Here is a 21686-nt window from a genome sequence, read left to right on the forward strand (position 1 = left end):
TAAAAATTCCACATGATGCAACATGGAATTTGATTTATTTGGAATGGATTTCCCTTCACGATCCAGCCCGGAATCAGGTAAGATCATGGCAGAAACTGTGGGTAAAGTGGGGCAGTGAGGCCTACCATCACTTCTCCAATCTTACCTGAATTTGTCTCCACCCTCCTTGCCAGTACCACTGCATTGCCACCCTTTCCCTCCCCACTGCAGGTAAACGCTGGGAGAGAGGGGTGCAGCCTGGCATTCCAGTGCATTTTCCTGCTCCCATGGTGATTTTGGGCTGAGTGGACCGCAGCTGAGGTGTTATCAAAATTCTACCTTCTCCCTTTTGGGACTTTTATACCTCTTTAGGTGAACAGCTGCCCCTTTCAGTGCTGCAGAAGTGGGCAGGCTCCACCAACGCTGTGGCTTTCCTGCCTTGTAGTGCGAAGCTCGTACTTGCTGACAGGGATTCCATCGAGACTCTGCTCTGTATCTGTAATGATCTTTGACCGAGGAAATTGGATTGGGGTTGTGGCAGAGTCAGAGAAGTGGGGGTAAGTCCCACACCCCACTGCTACCCTACCACAATGAGGAAAATCTAACTCCTTCCATCGTAGTAAACCGATGGGCCTAATTATGATGTTGCTGGTAAAGAAAAACAGACAATGACCAGGTTGGATAGGTCCAGTCGGCCCTCGCAGCTGGACAAAAAAGATCACATAGCACTATTTCGAAGAAGAGCATTGGAGTTCTCCCCAGTCTGCTGGCCCTGAATCAACACCTAAAGACAGATTATCTGTTCATTATCACATCGCTGCTTGTGGGAGCTTGCTGTGTGCAAATTGGCTCTTGCGATTCCTACATTACAATAGTGACTACACTTCAAAAGCACTTCATTGGCTGTAAAACAATTTGGGATACTAATTCAGTTTCCAGCTGTCTGCTTCTAAGTGACTGATTATTCCACCACCCCTAATTATTGTGATGTGTGGAGCACATTATCATCTATAGTTGCAGCTATTTTTCTATTCCTTACAGGACCCTGTTCTGTTGCTACCTGGAGTAGGTCGTAACTCCATGTTTATCTTGGGAGCTGCTGCAACTGCATCATCACATCCTGTATCAGACCACAGTATCTGCATTGAATGTAAGCAGTAAAGCTCACTTCTCTAGACGTGTGAAACAAATCTTCCAGACAATGGCTGGAATTTTACAGCTCCCCACACGAACAGGTTGGTGGCAGGGGGGCTGTAAAATTGAGTGGGAGGTGGGGGGTGTTGTTTCCGATGACTTCCCACCCCTGCTGCAATCTTACCAGCGACAGCCTGGCGGCAAAGGCCCCCAGAAGGCCACCCGGTTTTTGCGGGCTGTGGGGAGCCCTCATGATTGGAACCCTGTGCCCAATGGAGAGCCCCCTCCCCACGACCCAACTTCCCCCACTGGAAACACTCCCCCAGCCTGACTCCTAAGAGACCCCCTGTTACCTCGCCGGGGCCTGGCTGATTGTCCTCAGCGAAGCACCAAAAACCTACCTTGGTTCCAGGGAAGTCGTCCCTCTTGCTTCTGTTGGCTGGGTGATGTCCTAGCAGTGACCACCGCTCCTGGTGGTGCTGCTGGGACTAAGAGCTGTCGGCCCACTGATTGGCCAGCAGCTCCATTAGATGGGACTTCCTGCCTCAATGAGGTGGATGTCCCGCCCAAGGCCAATTAAGGGCCTTGGGAGCGAAAAGTCCCAACAGGGCTCCCCAGGCTCGGCGGAGGCGGGCTAGTCCCCGACTTTTCAGCTGGTGGGCAAAGCCTCCTGCCCAACATAAAATTCCGGCCAATGTCTATGCACTGGATCGCTCTCTTCAATATAGAGAAGTTAAAATGCACAATTGACCATCACAAGCTGAACCAGGGTTGCTAGGGTACATATTACATAGAATTTACATGATAAAAACGGACCATTTGGCCCATCTGATCTATGCCAGCATTTATTCTTGACATGAACCTCCTCCCACCCCTCTTCATTTAACCCTATTCATATATGGCGGAATATGTGACTTGTGTGCTGGTAATCCAATACAAGCCTTTTGATACTTTGAGCAACTCTGTGAGATCTCCTTCACAAGACATCTACTCTTGTTAATATTACCTTCAGTTATAACATGTTACCAACATCCATATACAAAAAAAGATGAAATTTGGAATGTCCTGAGGTCGCAAATGGCATCCTATGTGACCATGACAAAGGCAAACTATCCATCCTCGTCCTTCTCAACCTGTCTTCAGCTTTTGACATGATTGACCATGCCATCCTTCTCTAATGGCCCTCCACTGTCATCCAGTTGAGTGGGACAGTGCTCACTTGGTGCCAGTCTTATTTAGCTAATCATAGCCAGAGTACCACCTGCAAAGGCATCTTTTCCCATCCACCGTTGCCTCTGGTGGATCTATCCTTGGCCCCCTCCTATTTCTCATCTACGTGCTGCCGCTTGCCGACATCATTGGAAAACTCAACATGTTTTAACATGTCCGCTGACGACACCCAGATCTACCTCACTCCTCCACTATTGCTAAATTATCAGACTGCTTGTCTGACATCCAGTACAGGATGAGCAGAAATTTCCTCCAATTATAATATTGGGAAGACTAAAGCCATTTTCTTCAGTTTGCGCTACAAATATTGCAACTGTCTGAAGCTGAAGCAGACTGTTCACAACCTTGGTGTCACATTTGAGATGAGCTACCGACTACATATCCAAGTCATCACTAAGACTGCCTATTTCCACCTCCATAACACCACCTGACTTCGCCCCTATCTCAGCTCATCTGTTGCTGTAACCCTCATTCATGCCTTTGTTACCGCCAGCCTTGTCTATTCCAACAGACTCCTGTCTGGTCTCCCATGTTCTACCCTCTGTAAAACTGAGATCATCCAAAACTCTGCTGCCCATGTCCTTTCTCGTACAAAGTCCCATTCACTCATCCCCCTGTGGATCTCCAGTGGCTCCTGGTCAAGCCTTGATTTTAAAATTATCATCTTGGTTTTCAAATCCTTCTAAGGCCTCACCCCTCCAGATCTCTAATCTCTAATTTCTAATCTCCTCCAGCCCACAACCCTCCAAGATATCTGTGCTCCTCTAATTCTGGCCTCTTGAGCATCCCGATTTTAATTGCTCCAAGTGGCCTCTTACTGTGCTGTAAACTTTCTATGATTCTATGAATGTTGATGGCTGTACCTTCAGCTGCCAAGGCCCAAAACTCTGGAATTCCCTTCCAAAGCCTCTCCGCATCTCTACCTCTCTTTCTGCCTTTAAGACGCTCCTAAAAACCTACCTCTTTGGCCAAGCTTTGGTCCATCTGCCCTAATATGGTGTTATTTGCTCGGTGTCAAAGTTTGCTTAGTATGCTCCTGTGACGTGCTTTGGGATGTTTTATTGTGTTAAAGGTGCTATATAAATACAAGTTACTGTTTTTTGTGTAAATTGCAATATAAATGTAAGTCTTCCTTTTCTTTCTTTTACAAATAACTGAATGGACTGGTTCAAAAGTCAGCTTGACTCAGTTAATAGTACATTTGCCTCTGCATCAGAGGTTGTGGATTGGAAACACAAAACTGGACATTAATGCATTCCAGCACCATACTCAGGAAGTGCAACATTGCTGGAGGTGCTGTCCTTCAGATGAAATGCTAAACAGAGCTACGATCTGCCAGTTCAGGTAGCCATGAAAGATCCCATGATATTTTTGATTCCGCCAGGGCCACTCAGCTCCTGACCTCATTACAGCATTGGTCCAAAAATGGACAAAACAGCTGAACTCAAGAGATGAGGTGACAGTGATTGCCCTTGACATCAAGGCAGCATTTGACCGAGTGTAGCATCAAGGAACATAGCAAATCTGGTGTCAATGGGAATCAAGGGGAAAGCTCTCCACTGTTGTTGGAGGCCAATCATCTCAGCCACAGGACACTGCTGCAGGATTTCCTCAGGGTAGTGTCCCAGGCCCAACCATCTTCAATGACCTTCCCTCCATCATAAGGTCAGAAGTGGGGTTGTTGGCTGCTGATTGCATGATGTTCATTTGTACCATTTGCATCTGCTAAGATACTGAAGCAGTCCATGTCCATATGCAGCAAGACCTGGATAACATTCAGGTTTGGGCTGATAAGTGACAAGTACCATTCATACCACACAAGTGCCAGGCAATGACCATCTCCAACAAGAGAGAATGAGAATCTAACCATCTCTCTTTGACATTCAATGACATTACTATCGCTGAATCCCCCACTATCAATATACCGGGGGTTATCATTCACCAGAAACTGAAGACCAGAAACTGAACTGGAGCAGCCACATATATATGGTGGCTACAAGAGCAGGTCAGAGGCTAGGAATCCTGCAGCAAGTAACCCACCTCATGATTCCCCAAAGCCTGTCCTCCATCTACAAGGCACAAGTCACAAGTGTGATTGAATACTCTCCACTTGCCTGGATGACTGCAGCTCCAACGACACTCAAGAAGTTCAACACCATCCAGGACAAAGCAACCATCTTGATCGACACCCCATCCACCAGTTTAAACATCCACTCCCTCCACCAGCAACATACAATGGCAGCAGTGTGTACCATCTACGAAATGCTCTGCAGTAACTCACTGCACCTCCTTCAACAGCACCTTCCAGACCTGGAAGAACAAGGAAAGCAGACATATGGGAACACCACCAGCTTCAAGTCATGCACCATCCTGACTTGGAAATATACCATGTTCCTTTACTGTCGCTGGATCAAAATCCTGGAACTCTCTTCCTAACAGCACTGTGGGTGTACCCGCACCAGATGGACTGCAACTATTCAAGAAGGCAGCTCACCACCACCTTCTTGAGGGCAGTTAGGGATGGGTAATAAATGCTGGCCGTGCCAACAATGCCCACTTCCCTTGAAACGAAAAAAAAATTATTCAAAGAAAAGTAGGAAATGTTTCTACCTTGGCCAACTTTCACAGTTCACCACCTAAGGAACAGATTGATTGTTTGTTCAGCTCCTGTCTGTGGATTCTTACTAGTTCAGTATAGCTGCTGTGTTTCCCTATGTTACAATAATCACTATACTTTGAAATGTCATTCATGTTATGAAGCACTTTGATATGTGAAAAGGTAGAATGTTAGTGGAAGTAACTGTGACTCAGTTATTCACCATGGCAACTTGGTGAGCCGTTCATGGAGCACGAGAGTGTTATTTAACTATGAAATATGCCCATGCTTTGGCACAGTCATCTCATAAGAACCTGATGCAACATTTAACATAGAAAATGTAATGAATGTTACAATAAGGTTTTCTTCAAGTAGTGCTGAACACTTCGCGTTTATCACTTAAGTTTCCTTCTTTTTAATAATGAGCTGTTTCCTTTTGCTAAAGGCAGCTATACTGCCGATGTAATAGGACCATGTAGGTTTGCTGTCTGATGGTGGAATCTTACCAGCTTTGAAATTTTTCTGCCATTGGGACCAAAAGTGGGTCCCAGACCCGCTGGTTTTCTGGTCGCACGGCTTCACAATCTTACGGGAGGCGGCCAATCAAGAGTCTGCCTCCGTGCTCACCATCCAATTTCAGATGCAGGTGGGTACCCAAGGCGGGAGGTCCAATCAGAGCCATCAGCAGAGGTGGGTGATGCAAGCAGTTGGAGGCGCTCTCTGAAGCCTTCTGAGAATTTAAAAATAAAGAATGGCCACAGCTGTCGGGCCATCATTGTGAAGAGGGAGTCCCTCTGCAGGATTGCTTCTGGCTGTGGCTGTGGCCTTTTCATCCCAGTGACTCCCGTTCAGGAGGATTGAGAGGAGGAGTCGATGGCCCCCAGCCTCGCACTGGGAGCCCGCCTTCAGCTACCTGCCAGGCTCCAGCCTGACTGGGGGGTGGGGGGGGGGGGGGAAGATCCTGGCAGCATCAGCAACTTTCCCCCATTTAGTTCCTTATTGGCCTATCAGCTACCAGCCACTGCTGGGTGGGTGACCACTGCCATGTTCTCCCATGCCATTGGCAAGATCGCTCAGAGGCGAGAACGTGTTGAGAAGCTGATCCAATGCACTATTTTCAAATTTTGCTCCCATTCCCACCTCCAATCTCTACCCCCCCACCCCTCCCCCATGGGGCTGATAAGATTCTGCCATAAGATTCACCACATGATGATGGCCTTGCATTCATTGGTAATGGGGGCTAAACACTGCTCCTCAACACGAGGAAGAGAAAATCAAATTCTTGGAGGCAATGACAACAAATTGCCTGTTCATATTTTGTGCCCCTAAGCAAGGGTATGAGGGGATCTTTGGAAAGGAATTTCCATTTTAAAACAGGCAAAGGGAAGGTTTGCCTTTCTTGTTCAATGCTCTGCTCTATTACAAAGGTTCAATTCTGCAGCAACATAACATTTACAGACATCCTCAGTGACACTTGTTCATTCAATACTGACTGTCAAGTTAAGCTTCTAGTAAAATGACATGGAAAAGATATCTGAACACCATCGAGGGCGCCATCTTCGAGGCCTAAACATGACACATATCATCAGACATGCATAATTGCACTCAGAAGAGACCTGAACTGAATGTGATCCCACAATGTTTATACTCAGGATTGCCCTTGAGTCAATTCTTGTGCCACTGGCTGGTATTCCATTATCTGCCCAATGCATGTACCAACAGTCAACCTTCAGTTACAAATCGGAGCTTATGTGGCCTTTGAAGTCTCAAATTCACACCTAGGTCACCAGATGGGACCTGCCACTTGAACAAGAGACCTGAGTAGTTACAGTAGATATTTCGCAGCATATCATTGCGACTGCAGCTTGTATAATGACACCTCCTACCTTTATAGGACTATATCTGTCACAGAATTGTCAGGAAGAGCGGTCACTGGTGTTCCATTAAATCTCCCAGAGGCACAGACTCTCTAACAATGGTTTTTTGTCAGCCCTGCCTCCCCACAAAATAGGAGTTCATCGATTTAATGTTTCGCAAAAAAAAATTTACAAAGTTAATTTTAAAAATTCAGTTTCCCTCGTTTGCTGTGCATTGCGACTGCGATATATTTTTGAGACCTGGTGCGAACTTCCTCAGGTTTTCCAGTTCTAATAATGGTCAGGAGTGTTGACATTTAAAGAATGCAATTCCTGTAGCTTTGCAGGGTTCTGTTGAGGAAGAAATCATCTGGTATCTATTTACTTATGGTAAAAGGGACTTAGATTTGTTTAAATTTGGCACAGATTATCACTTCAACCTGGGAAGAAAACGTACTGGGCCTGCCAAGTGGATATGGTTATTATACTTTGATGTGTACTCAGGGTGGATTTAAACCAGCCCTATTTCCATCTGTCTACTTTTAAGTGACTAATTGTTCCACCATCTCTAATTATTGTGATGCATGGGGTACATTATTATCTATAGATGCAGTGGTACAAGTTATTTTTTCTATTCCTTAAAGAACCCTGTAACGTAGATTGTAGCTCCATGTTTATCTCAGGAGCTGCTGCAGCTGCATCATCACATCCTGTATCAGACCAAAACATCTGCATTGAATGTTAGCAGTAAAGCTCACTTCTCTAGCCTTGTGAAACAAATCTTCCAGACAATGTCTATCACCGACACCTCTGTCTTTCATAGGGAGAAGTTAAAATGGACACTCGACTATCACAGGCTGAACCAGGGTTGCTGGAGTACATATTACATAGAATTTGTGGCACGGAAACAGGCCATTTTGTCCAATCGGTCTAAGCCAGCGTTTATACTCCATGTGAGCCTCTTCATCTAACCCGATTAGGATATGGGGGATCTGTAACTTGCTGCTGGTAATCCCATACAAGTCTTTTGATGCTTTCAGCAACCGTTTAAGGTCACTTGCCTTCAGTTATAATATGTTAGCAACATATACAAAAAAGATGAAATTTGTATTGTGAGTAGACTTAGGCTTTCAGAAGTCAAATTTTACACACCTTTTTTCACTTTATGTTCTCCCTTGTGTCTAAACTACCATGGATGACTTGTTCAATATGATATAGTTTGATCAAAATTGAGACGTGATCTTCATGAAAAAAATGACAATTGAGTACAGGAGATGCATCCAGTAACTATGAAACACAGAATTAACTTTGAGCAGTTAAAATGTACAAGCAAAAAAAAATGGCTGTGCAATTTACTAGTTCTTGAATTGCAACAACTAAATTTGGATCATGATTGACAGATTTTTTTTTAAAAAGCAACAAATAAATCTACTAATTCATATTTTTTTTGAGAATCAGTCACAAAGGGTTATTATTAATAATTATTATTTCATCTAGATTTTTCTCTCACAATTATTTTTAATAGATTTCTTTAAAAAACAACTCCTGGTGCCATTGGGAAAGTGACTTCAGTTTGAGAGTGTGGGAAGTTGAATAGCCATTGTGTTCATCATCCTATAATTTCCCACATTTACTACCCCAGCAGTAACATGTCATTCACCAAGTTTATGAACGTAATTTTACCATAGACTGGAAGCTAAACCATCAAATGAAAACATGCACTCAATTTATGTCTTAGCATGTTTCAGCGAATTTTTGAAAATCTATGAGAAAGCAACAGAAAATCAGAAATAAACTGACGGATGCCAATTCTTTGTCGTCAATTTCTGTTTGCCAACAGAGTGTGGCAGACTTTTCCCATTGGTGCAAATAGGCTGCCAATCTGTCATCAAGCTAACTCATTGAATGGTTATAATATTTAATTTGACACTTACTTGTTATTTGTCAATATTGATGTCTTTACATCAAAATTGACCAGGTGAAACTTCAGTAAGGTGGTAAAAGTTATCTTTGGCAGTCAGGGATAATTGATTCTGGGAGCCAACAATCTGTTTGATTTTTGCTCTCTACCTTTTGTGTGCCTGTGATGTACTTCGGAACATTTTGTGCAATTTGGGCTTTTTGTGTATGAATATAGCAAATACAGGAGCAAACAAGACCAGAAAGGACCTTGTGTTTCATCTGGCCATGTAAATAATAAAAGAAAGAAGTATGGTTGTGAGGGGGAGGGGTTTGGGGGAGAAATGCTGCTCAATAAGAGGGCAGGAAGAGTAAGGAAATTTGCAGGAGAGTCGACCGTTTAGTGCCAGTTTATATTAGCAGAACTCACTGTGCTTTTGAATGGACCCCATGATGAAAACTAACCCCAAAGTGCGTCTCATTGACCTAGGTATCATATTGGTTAGAGAGTTTGAATCATTTATAATTTCTTGCATTTCTTGTTTTTATTTCAAATTTCCAGCATCTGCAGTACTTTGCTTTTATGAAAAGAAATCTACCAAGTTTCTTGTACCTGTAAATTTAGTAGCTTGCCAGCACTCAGCACCTAAACACCCACATGAAAATTGCCACTTCAGCAGAAAACAGGAGTATCGAAGATGATCATTAGGAAAGAGACAAAGACTAAACTGCCAAGCTGTAATGGGTGAGCTCATTCTGAGAATGGGACTAATAGTGCCTAGCCTATCAATAGGGTTACTAGCATTCAATCATCTATATAATAATAATACACAACAGCTTGCACTTATGTAGCATGCTTAATACACTGAGTCTTCCCAATAGCCTGATCTTGGATGGATTATTTTTGTTTCTTGACCTTTTAAGGTTCAAGTGAGGATATTGGTTGACGGCAATAAGATATTTTTTAAACTGTTAATGTTGATCATAAATAAGAAGGGAACAGTCTGAAATGCACAATGTTTCATTTTGACTACTTGGTAGCACTCTTACCTCTGTGTCAGCAGGTTGCATGTTCAAGCCCTATTACAGACTTGAGCACATAACCCAGGCTGACCTTTAGTGTATTAGTAGTGAAGGAATGCTGCAATGTCAGAGGTCCTGCCTTTTTGGATGAGATGCTAAATTGAGGTTCCATGTGCTTGCTCAGATGAATAGAAAAGATCCCGTGGCACTTTTCAAAGGAGGGAGTTCTCCTGGCGTCCTGGCCAATATTCCTCCTTCAACCTACACCCCAAAAACAGAAGAACTGCTCATTTGTTCATTCATTTGTAGGACCTTGCTCTGAGTATGTAATGGTGCATTATATAAGTGCAGGTTTGTTCATTTCTTTTTTAATAGGTCTGTTGGAATCTAAAGGAGAATGGCAGATTTTAGGTCCGACCCTTCTTCAGAACTGGCTAGGTACATTAATGTGTATTTTTCTTTCATGTTGGTATGGTGGTGTAGTGGTCACATTACCAGACTAATAATCCGAAGGATATGAGTTCTGATTCCAACATACCAGTCTGAGATTTTAAATTCAGTTTTAAAATACTGAAAATAAAATAAATGATATTTGTAAAAGTGATTGTTGTCAAAATCATACTGGCTCACTAATGTTCTTTATGGAAGGAAACTTGTTATCCTTACCAAAACTCTTTGATATGTGACTCCAGTCCCACACCAATGTGATTTACTCTTAACTGCCTCACAAACCACTCAAAGGCAACTAGGAATGGACAACAAATACTGGCTTTGCCAGTTATGCCCACATTCTGACAATGATTTTTTAACAATATACTTGCAGGTATATTGTTACTACTCAACAGGTTTCCACAGTAAGAAATGTGCATTTTAAGGTGCAAAGTGGTCCCAGTGAGGCGAGGGGGAAGATGGAGGGAGAGGTGCCACCAGGGCCTCAACAATCTCTTTTTTTAGGATTATAATGAAGATACCTTAATATGCGTTACTGAGGTCAGGAATTCATTTCAGGGTTAGGTTTAATTTTGTAAAAAATTGGGAGAATGTGGTACTCTGGGTCTGTCTGCCTGCACATATTTGTAGAGTTATCTGTTTGTGCTTCCAATTGCTTGAACAGGCATGGTATATATTTAAATTTTTTGGATGATTCTTGTGCTTTTTCACGCTGAAGGATGTCACTGCTGAGGAATCTCAGGCGAGATACCTGTCTTTGCAGGTGGACGTAAAAGATCGCATGACGCGATTCGAAGCAGAGCAGGGGGGTTTTCGCCCATGTCCTGGGCAATGCCTATCCCACAACCAACATCACTAAAAAGCTGATTATATGGTGATTATCACAGTGCTGTTTGTGTGACCTTGCTGTGCACTGATTGGCTGCCATGTTTCCATATATTACCACAGTGACTACAATTCAAAGTACTTTAACGGCTGTAAAGTACGAAGGGATGACCTAAGGTTGTGAAAGGCACTATATAAATTCATTCATTCAAACTTTAATTCCAGCTCTCAATGTTGGATAAGTCCGAGGTGTGAGATTTTCTGTTGCAGGGTGATGCATCGGCACATGCCAAAAATTTCAAGCAGCAGTTGTGCGGTTGTATCTGCCTTATGAGTTGCAGTGAATGGTTCGGAACGCATACTGTCCATCCGACTGCTCACCGCCTCTGGTCCAGTACACCTACTCAGCATCTATGCTCCAACACTCTGCTCCCCACCTGAAATTAAAGACCAGTTCTACGAGGAACTCCATAAGATCATTAGTAGCATCCCCAATACCGAACATCTGTTCCTGCTGGGGGACTTTAATGCCAGGGTTGGGGCCCTCCTGCCTTGGGCGCTATGGCATTGGAAGGATGAATGAGAATGGATAGAGACTGCTTGAGTTGTGAACCTATCATAACCTCTGCACACCAACTCGTTCTTTCACAATAAACCCTGTCACCAGATTTCTTGGAGGCACCCAAGATCACGTCGTTGGCACCAGCTGGACCTCATTGTCACAAGGCGAGCCTCTTTAAACAGCGTTCAAACCACACGCAGCTTCCACAGTGTGGACTGCGACACCGACCACTCCCTGGTGTGCAGCAAGGTTAGACTCAAACCAAAGAAGCCGTAGCACTCCAAGCAGAAGGGCCACCCGCGCATCAACACGAGCAGAATTTATTATCCACAGCTGTTACAAAAATTTCTAAATTCACTTGAAAAAGCCCTTCAAAACACTCCCACAGGGGATGCAGAGACCAAGTGGGCCCACATCAGAGATGCCATCTATGAGTCAGCTTTGACCACCTATGGCAAACACGTGAAGCGGAATGCAGACTGGTTTCAATCCCACTTTGAAGAGCTGGAACCTGTCATAGCCACTAAGCGCATTGCACTGCTGAACTACAAGAAAGCCCCCAGCGAGTTAACATCCGGAGCACTTAAAACAGCCAGAAGCACTGCACAAAGAACAGCCAGGCGTTACTGGCAACACCTATGCAGTCACATTCAGCTGGCCTCAGTCACCGGAAACATTAGAGGAATGTATGATGGCATTAAGAGAGCTTTTGGGGTAACCATCAAGAAGATCGCCCCTCTCAAATCTAAATCAGGGGAAACAATCACTGACCAACGCAAGCAAATGGACCCCTGGGTTGAGCACTACCTAGAACTGTACTCCGGGGAGAATGTTGTCACTGAGACCGCCCTCAATGCAGCCCAGCCTCTGCCAGTCATGGATGAGCTGGACGTACAGCCATCAAAATCGGAACTCAGTAATGCCATTGATTCTCTATCCAGCAGAAAAGCCCATGGGAAGGACAGCATTACTCTTGAAATAATTAAGAGTGCTAAGCCTGCTATACTCTCAGCACTCAACGAACTGCTATGCCTGTGCTGGGATGAGGGAGCAGTACCACAGGACATGCGCAATGCCAATATCATCACCCTCTATAAAAGCAAAGGTGACCACGGTGACTGCAACAACTACCGTGGAATCTCCCTGCTCAGCATAGTGGGGAAAGTCTTTGCACAAGTCGCTTTAAACAGGCTCCAGAAGCTGGCCGAGCGTGTCTACCCTGAGGCACAGTGCGGCTTTCGAGCAGAGAGATCGACCATTGACATGCTGTTCTCCCTTCGTCAGCTACAGGAGAAATGCCGTGAACAACAAATGCCCCTTTCATTTGATCTCACCAAAGCCTTTGACCTCGTCAGCAGATGAGGTCTCTTCAGACTACTAGCAAAGATCGGATGTCCACCAAAGCTACTAAGTATCATCACCTCATTCCATGACAATATGAAAGGCACAATTCAGCATAGCGGCGCCTCATCAGACCCCTTTCCTATCCTGAGTGGCGTGAAACAGGCTGTGTTCTCGCACCCACACTTTTTGGGATTTTCTTCTCCCTGCTGCTCTCACATGCGTTCAAGTCTTCAGAAGAAGGAATTTTCCTCCACGTAAGATCAGGTGGCAGGTTGTTCAACCTTGCCTGTCTAACAGCGAAGACCAAAGTATGGAAAGTCCTCATCAGGGAACTTCTCTTTGCTGACGATGCTGCATTAACATCTCACACTGAAGAGTGTCCGCAGAATCTCATTGACAGGTTTGTGGCTGCCTACAATGAATTTGGCCTAACCATCAGCCTCAAGAAAACGAACATCATGGGACAGGATGTCAGAAATGCTCCATCCATCAATATCGGTGACCACGCTCTGGAAGTGGTTCAAGAGTTCACCTACCTAGGCTCAACTATCACCAGTAACCTGTCTCTCGATGCAGAAATCAACAAGCGCATAGGAAAGGCTTACACTGCTATGTCCAGACTGGCCAAGAGAGTGTGGGAAAATGGCGCACTGACACGGATACAAAAGTCCGAGTGTATCAAGCCTGTGTCCTCAGTACCTTGCTCTATGGCAGCGAGGCCTGGACAACGTTGGTCAGCCAAGAGCGACGTCTCAATTCATTCCATCTTCACTGCCTCCGGAGAATCCTTGGCATCAGGTGGCAGGACCGTATCTCCAACACAGAAGTCCTCGAGGCGGCCAACATCCCCAGCTTGTACACACTACTGAGTCAGCGGCGCTTGAGATGGCTTGGCCATGCGAGCCGCATGGAAGATGGCAGGATCCCCAAGGACACATTGTACAGCGAGCTAGTCACTGGTATCAGACCCACCGGCCGTCCATGTCTCCGCTTTAAAGATGTCTGCAAACGCGACATGAAGTCCTGTGACATTGATCACAAGTCGTGGGAGTCAGTTGTCAGCGATTGCCAGAGCTGGCGGGCAGCCATAAAGGCGGGGCTAAAGTGTGGCGAATCGAAGAGACTTAGCAATTGGCAGGAAAAAAGACAGAAGCGCAAGGGGAGAGCCAACTGCGAAACAGCCCTGACAACCAATTTTCTCTGCAGCACCTGTGGAAGAGTCTGTCACTCTAGTATTGGCCTTTATCGCCACTCCAGGCACTGCTCCACAAACCACTGACCACCTCCAGGCGCTTACCCATTGTCTTCCGAGACAAGGAGGCCAAAGAGAAGAGAATGGCCAAATGGTGTTAATAAATCCTTTTCTCCTTTTTCTCATTTTATTTTCTGTTAATTTTCCAACCCTTTTTATTGTTTCTTCTGTATTTCTTTCTCTCTTCACAGCCTGCCTGTCTGTAGGATTGGCAGGCCTTTTCTCTTGCTGGATGCCCTCAACCTCAACTGCAATCTTTGCCTTGTTCTCCAGCCAGTGGAAAGTACCAGTACCATCAACAACAAACAACAACTTGCTTTTATGCAGCGCTTTTAAGGTAGCAAGATGTCTCAAGGCGCTTCACAGAAGCATAATAAGAAAAAAGTGGCAGCGAACTAAAGAAAGAGATGTTAGGAGGAATGACTAAAAGCTTAGTCTCAGAGGTAGGTTTACAGTGTATAGATCTGTGAAAATCAGGATCCTTACTTAGGCAGTAGATCATGATCTCCATGTGAAACTCCATATGAATACAAAACCGCTAGAAGGCCTGATTCTGCCTCTGCAATTTGTCTTATTCCAGCTTACAGGGCAAGATAAAGCAGAAAGAGAAAGCGTAATAAAAAAAACATAATACTTTAGAAAACCTTGAGGAGTATAGAAAGTGCAGGGGTGAAGTTAAAAAGGAAATTAGGAAAGCAAAGAGAGGACTTGAAAAAATATTGGCAGGTAAAATCAAGTAAAACCCAAAGATGTATTATAAGTCCATTAAGAGCAAGAGGATAACTAAGGAAAAGGTAGGGCCTATCAGAGATGTACAAGGGAACTTATGCGTGGATGAAGAAGATGTGGGCAGGATTGTTAATGAGTACTTTGTCTCTGTCTTCACAAAGGAGAGGGATGATGCAGACATTGTAGTTAAAGAGGAGGAATGTGAAATATTAGATACAATAAGCATAATGAGAGAGGAAGTACCTGAGGGTCTGACATCCTTGAAAGTGGATAAATCGCCAGGGCCGGATGAATTGTATCCCAGGCTGTCAAAGGAAGCCAGGGAGGAAATAACAGATGCTCTGCGGATCCTCACTAGATACAGGCAAGGTACCAGAGGATTGGAGGTCTGCAAATGTTATACCATTGTTTAAAAAGGCTGGGAGGGATAGGCCAAATAATTATAAGCCAGTCAGTCTGACCTCGGTGGTGGGCAAATTATTAGAGTCAATTCTGAGAAATGGGATAAACTGTCACTTAGATCTATTGCCACTTCTGCCAATCTTTGTAGTCAATTAGTGCCAGATTTTTTTTTCTGCTGTGGATTCATGCCCATGAAGAACTGGCTTCAAACTGACCAAATAATGTTTTCAATGGTTCTTTTTATACAGTCAAAGGACAAATATAACTTTAATTCCATCAGTCTGAGTTGTATTCAAACACAGGCACTATCGGTGAGTGATCAGTACCCAGTCTCCTGACCGTCAGAGTGGTTAAACAGACTCAGATCTGCCACAAGAAGAATTGGCATTGATGGCAATTTCCTCAGAAAGATAACAATTCACATCTCCCACACATTAAAAACACAGTTCAAACTGATCAATTTGATCAAGTTGTAATGGCCCAAATATAGAAAGAATGACAGACTGACTTATCCCATCCTCAAGTGCGTAAAACAAAGTGCAGGAATCCGTTTCTACTGAGCAAAACTGATCATTTCAAAAGTTGTTGGAGAAGGTGTACTACATAATTTGCATGATAATGTTCAATGAGAAGAATAGGGGTTCCCTCAATAATTCAGCAAGCTAAGTGTACTCATCTCTATAACACTGAGGCATACACACTAGAAAAGTCCCAGATACAATTTCCTGAGATAGCTGAGTTGGCAGTAAGGAGGCCACAACTGGACTTTCCAACTCCTGCACTAAAGAGGGAGAAGAAAACCGGCCTAAGATTCTCAATCCTGATTGTTCTCCCTGCTGGAAAATGCAGGTGTTTTGGAGACAGGTGAGGTCTTGATTGGTCTCTCCCATGATGCCCTCCAAAGTTGAATAGCCAAAGAGAGATAGCTATCCAGCATCACGCACAATGGGTCACTTGAGTAAGGTGTTGGAGGGCTGTTGCCACCCAAAGAATCACAGCATGAATCGGTGCCTTTAAGAAAGGAGATTGGGGACAAGGGGAGAAAATAATAGCATGCCGTACATTATTACACAGTGATCACTCTCAGCAAATTAAGGGTTAAAATGAGATAGCACCCTTTTACATCGTGGTAGCGTAAACTGTCCTAAAGCGCCATGGCAGTAGGAGCAGGTTGGTTTCATTACATTGATGGGATACATGTGCTGGTTTTTATCTCTTGCATTTTCTCAGTAATTCAGCACTTTAAAGTCTCAGCTGTCTGCAGATCTGCAGACAATTGTTTGGCGTAATACTATCCGGAAAAAGCTGATAAAATGCAGATGTGACCAGGGCTCTGAAATTTGTGGTTTGCTAAGTGGTTTTCAGCCATTTTGCCTGTGGCTAGTCTGCTTCCCTGCCAAGTATATAGGCAGGGGTTTGAGATGAAGAGGGGGAAGAGCTTCCTAGCAAAGGAAGTCAACTGCTTAATCTTCACATTATTAGAACAGTCAACATTTTTTTAAAAAAGCAATGGTGAAAAACAAGGCTTTTTTTTGTACTGCATGATCAAACGAGTTTAGAAATATTTCACGCCCTCAACCTGGCTTTCTTTTAAGTCACGGAACAAGTGCCATAAAGTTTTAACAAGAGTCTTAGGCCATCTTGTGTGATTCTTGTTTTTTCCCAATCCTGTTAGTAACGCAATAAAAAAAAAGGTTTTAATTTAGTTATTTCAGTTCAGTAGCAATTTTGGGGGGAATGAGTGGTTGTAAAACATGCTGTGTGATACATGTTCGTCGTGTATAATAACCACATTTGGACACAACTTTTTTTTTTCCTTCTTTGAAATGTGAAAGCCATTTGACGCGTCTTGTTTCAATTACGGGGCCTGACTTTGCAGTGTGTGCAAAGGGAGAAAGAGGGCGCTTTCCCCCCTAAATTCTGTTCCGTTAGCAATCACGTGTACGGCTTGAAGCTATTTCCCACAATGTGTAAATTAGTCAGTCCCAAAGTCAGCATAGTTGGCTTTGAAGTAGACATTAATGAAGAGCACCTTTAAAGTTTAATCATTGCTCACATTTGTATCACAAGAGGCCCTCTCCTGTTTGATGTCCTGATTCTTTGGCTCCAAGATTCTGATTATCTAGATGACGATGTCGCAACAGCTCCTTGCAGTACCCGCAATTGTTTTCCCTGCCCTCCCCTCACCAAAGAAAATCTTTCTCTTAACATATTATCGCAACTGATGTTGGCACTTCAAAGCCATCCAGCCAGCCTCTGGTAAATTACGGAAGATTGCTTCATTCAAATGTGCTCCCTTGTGCATGACAGTGCATGGTGACAAAGCTCAATCAGCAACAGGGGGAAGGCAAGATCAAAGGCCAGCCATTGTAACAGTTTTGTTCCATGAAGAATTGCTTATTGTTAAAGGTTTTTTCAAAAGCTACCACTGGCTCCAGCTTAATGCTAGGGATTCTCACTTCTCGGCAAGTTAGACTGTGAATTACAGTATTAGCGACTGAAAATTATGATGGAACACATCATTAGCTGCAGACTAGCATGTTTTCCCTCACTCAGATTTAAGTAGGCATAAACCCCAGATGAGTAATTATAAATAATTAAATCAATTAGAGAAGTCTTTCGTGGTGCCTTGTGGTTTCACTCCTAGTGTCAGCAGCCCATAATATTTCAGTAGTTTTCCACTGCCGTGAAACATAGAAGCGAAAGATTTTGCAAAGCTTTGGCAAATGCCTCAGCTTGTTACCCTGGTAATCTTTCAATAGTAATAAACATGCTGATTGAATTCTTCCTTCCTACGGAAAGCCGCTATGATTTAATTCCACGCAAAATTTATTTTTAACAGTTTGAAAGATTTTGAGCTAATGCAGGCAAACGTTTGACAGCTCTTTTTTTAAACAAAAAAAAATCCATTCGAAGTTATTAATCTAGTGTGATTAGCTTCCCTGGGAAAAGGGGAATAAATTCTGTGGTTATCAGATGCAGGTTTATTGGCCCAAGACTTCCACCGCAGGGAGTGGTTGCTGTATGGAATTGATAAAAGTAGAGATTTATAAGGTCAACATTTATGAGTCTATGGATTCCTTGTGGTGCATCATCATATCCTTATTACAAGCCCCTGCTGTGTTGTCCAGCTAAATCACAACTAACGACACTAATCCAGTACATTTGTCAGTCCAAGCTGGGCCTGTTTCTTCTGCAGGGTTTTTTTTTTAAACTTCTAATTTTGTTTTTCAGCAATAAACAGCAACTAATCGTCATGCTTCTCCCAAAAACCCATCACAGAACTATTACCTTGACAGCGACGGAATCAATCACATCTATAAATCACGAGCGTTTGCTTTCAAGTGAACTCAAACAGCTTTTACAATTTTCTTCTGGGTTTGTGACTGACATGGGCACAAAGGTCTTTTAAAATAACTAAAGGTGATAATTTTGAATGGGACTGCACAGCTCAAAAGCAGCTGGAGATAGCAAAGTACTGATAATTCTGGAGCATCATCGCTACGAGCAGGTAAAACGGGGGCTTCACAAGCGTGTGAAGTTATAATACTTGGGATTCTAAGCACCAGAGAGAAATAATAAAAACTGCATTCAAACCTATCTACTCAATTCTGCTAACTGCTGACACGGTGCTTGCTCTAACATGTGTCATCAATCCAGAAGTGCAGAGGTGATATGTAATTCACCGCATTTGATAAAGAGGGATAAACGTCGTCACACGTAGATCAAATGCACACTGAATTCAGATAGTCAACTGTTTGTAAGCAGCCCTGCCTAACCTTTTTAGGTATAAAGATTAGCTAAATTTTATTTAAATTCTCAACATCCATTCAGACATATGCAGTGAAAAGCAAATTCACAACAAACTGCCTTCGGACTTGGGTAGCTCTTCGAATAACAAAACTAAGGAAAATAGCCATGGGAATAAGAGTGATTAAAAAAAAATCCAATACAACTATAAGGATCAGTCTCTAAGATGTTTATTGCTCGGACAGGAGTCAGGGCTGATTAGAGTCTGAGCCTCCTACAAATATGATCCGTGCAGGAAACTCTGCCAATCACCTTGGATAGCAGTTAATCTTTGCTCTGAGTTAGTTAATTTCAGCCAGCGTGGTAAGGGATGTTTCAATGCTACGAGGTGTAAGGTAAAAAAAAATCAGCCAGAGTTCTTGGGGAATGGAAATCTGTCTGTACGCAATTTGTTTAACAAATTGGTTAACAAGTTCAGTTGAACCAATTTTAACAAAATCGTTAAAACTTTGCATGGCAGATGGAGTCCAATGCAGAGAAGCGTGCAATGATGCTCTACGGGAGGTTTAATAGGGAAAGCCAGTATACTATAAATGGCATGATTTTGAAAAGTATAAATGAGCAGAGAGATCTTAGTGTCCAGATATATAAATCATTAAAGACGTCAGGGCAAGTTGATAAGGTGATTTAAAAAGCAAATGGGTTACTTGGGTTTATAAATAGAGGAATAGAACATAAAACCAAAAAGATCATTACAGAACTTTATAAGCGATTGGTTAAGCCTCAGCTGGAATATTGTGGATAATTCTGGACACCCTTCAGGAAAAGTGTAAAGGCTTTCCAGGTGCGAGGCGCTCACGTTGTTGCTGTACGTGGCGCAGGTCTGGCCCATACCCCACTCCTGCGCTGTGGCGGTCACCCGAGCCATTTTCCGCTTCATCTGGGGATCTAAAATGGACCGGGTCCGGAGGGACACGATGTTCAAACCTCTGGATAAGGGCGGGAAAAATGTACCCAACATCGCCCTCATCCTGATGACCACCTTCGTGTGCGGCTGCATCAAGCTGTGTGTAGACCTCCAGTACGCAAACTCCAAGTGTCACTACGTGCTGAGGTTCTATCTGTCCCCGGTGTTGTGAAGGATGGGCCTGGTCACATTGCTGCGGAACGCTCCATGCAGTTGGACTGTGCCGTACCACCTATCCTTCGTGGAGCAGTTTCTGCGGAAAAACACCTTTGACCACCGATCCATCAGGCAGTGGTCTGCACGGAATTTCCTCAAGGCCCTACGGGAAAAGGAGACGGTGGATCCTGTCGGATGGTTCCCCGAGCAGACCGCCAAAGTCAGATCCTTCCTGCACGCCCGAGGTCTCGCCCCCTCCGCGCAATGCCCCCGCGGTGGCTGTGGTGGGGAAGAGATGGTCGCCCACCTCCTCCTGGAATGTGTCTTTGCAAAGCAGGTGTGGAAAGAGATGCAGTGGTTTTTGTCGAGGTTCATCCCAAGCAGCTCTGTAACACAGGAGTCTGTGCTCTACGGGCTGTTCCCAGGGCCGCACACCGAGACAAACATCAACTGCTGCTGGAGGACTATCAATTCGGTGAAAGACGCCCTTTGGTCTGCCCGAAACTTGCTGGTCTTCCAGCGCAAAGAGTTGTCCACGACCGAATGTTACAGACTGGCACATTCCAAGGTCCAGGACTACGTGCTGAGGGACGCACTAAAGCTTGGAGCAGCCGCAGCAAAGGCTCAAAGGGGAAAGACCACAGTGTAAGGTCCCCCCACCAAGCTGAACTGAGGGGCTGGATCCATGGGAAACCCCTCGAACTGTATCGGAAAAAAAAAAGGTTCATTTGCTGTAAAATGAATTGGTGCTGTTTGAAACTGGTAATGTAATCTTTACAGATTTTTATGAATAAAGTATATTTTGGAAAAGAAAAGGCTTTAGAAAGGGGGTCTACAGGAATGAGGGACCTCAGTTATAGAGTCATAGAGTTATACAGCACAGAAACAGGCCCTTCGGCCCACCGCGTCTGCGCCGGCCATCAAGCACCTATCCATTCTAATCCATTTTTGCAGCACTTGGCCCGTAGCCTTGTTATGCTATTGCGTTTCAAGTGCTCATCTAAATACTTCTTAAATGTTGTGAGGGTTCCTACCTCTACCACCCCCTCAGGCAGTGTGTTACAGATATGACAAGAGTTTGGAAAAAATTAGGACTGTTCTCCTTGGAACAGATAAGGTTAAGAGGTGACTATACAGAGGTTAACAACATGATGAGAGGTTTTGGTAGAGTAGATAGAGAAAACCTATTCACTCTGGCAAGTTGGTGAATAACTCAAGGTCATAGATTTAAAATCATTCGCAAAAGATCAAGAGTGGAGATGAGGGGACATTTTTCCACTCAGAGAGTTGTCAGGATCTGAAAAGGGTGATGGAAGCTGATTTCATAACTAATTCTAAAATGGAATTAGACAGTCACTTGAGGATGAGGAACTCATAGGGTCATAGACAAAATGTGGGGCTATGCGCCTAAGCATAACTGCTCTTTCAAAGAGCCAGCACAGACATGATGGGCCGAATGGCTCCTTCTGTGTTGTAGTTTTCTATGATTTTAAGAAAATATTTAACTACTTAACAATTCTGTTAAAATAGTG

Source organism: Heterodontus francisci, chromosome 1 (genome assembly GCF_036365525.1).
Source record: "Heterodontus francisci isolate sHetFra1 chromosome 1, sHetFra1.hap1, whole genome shotgun sequence".
In the NCBI taxonomy this organism is placed as follows: Eukaryota; Metazoa; Chordata; class Chondrichthyes; order Heterodontiformes; family Heterodontidae; genus Heterodontus; species Heterodontus francisci.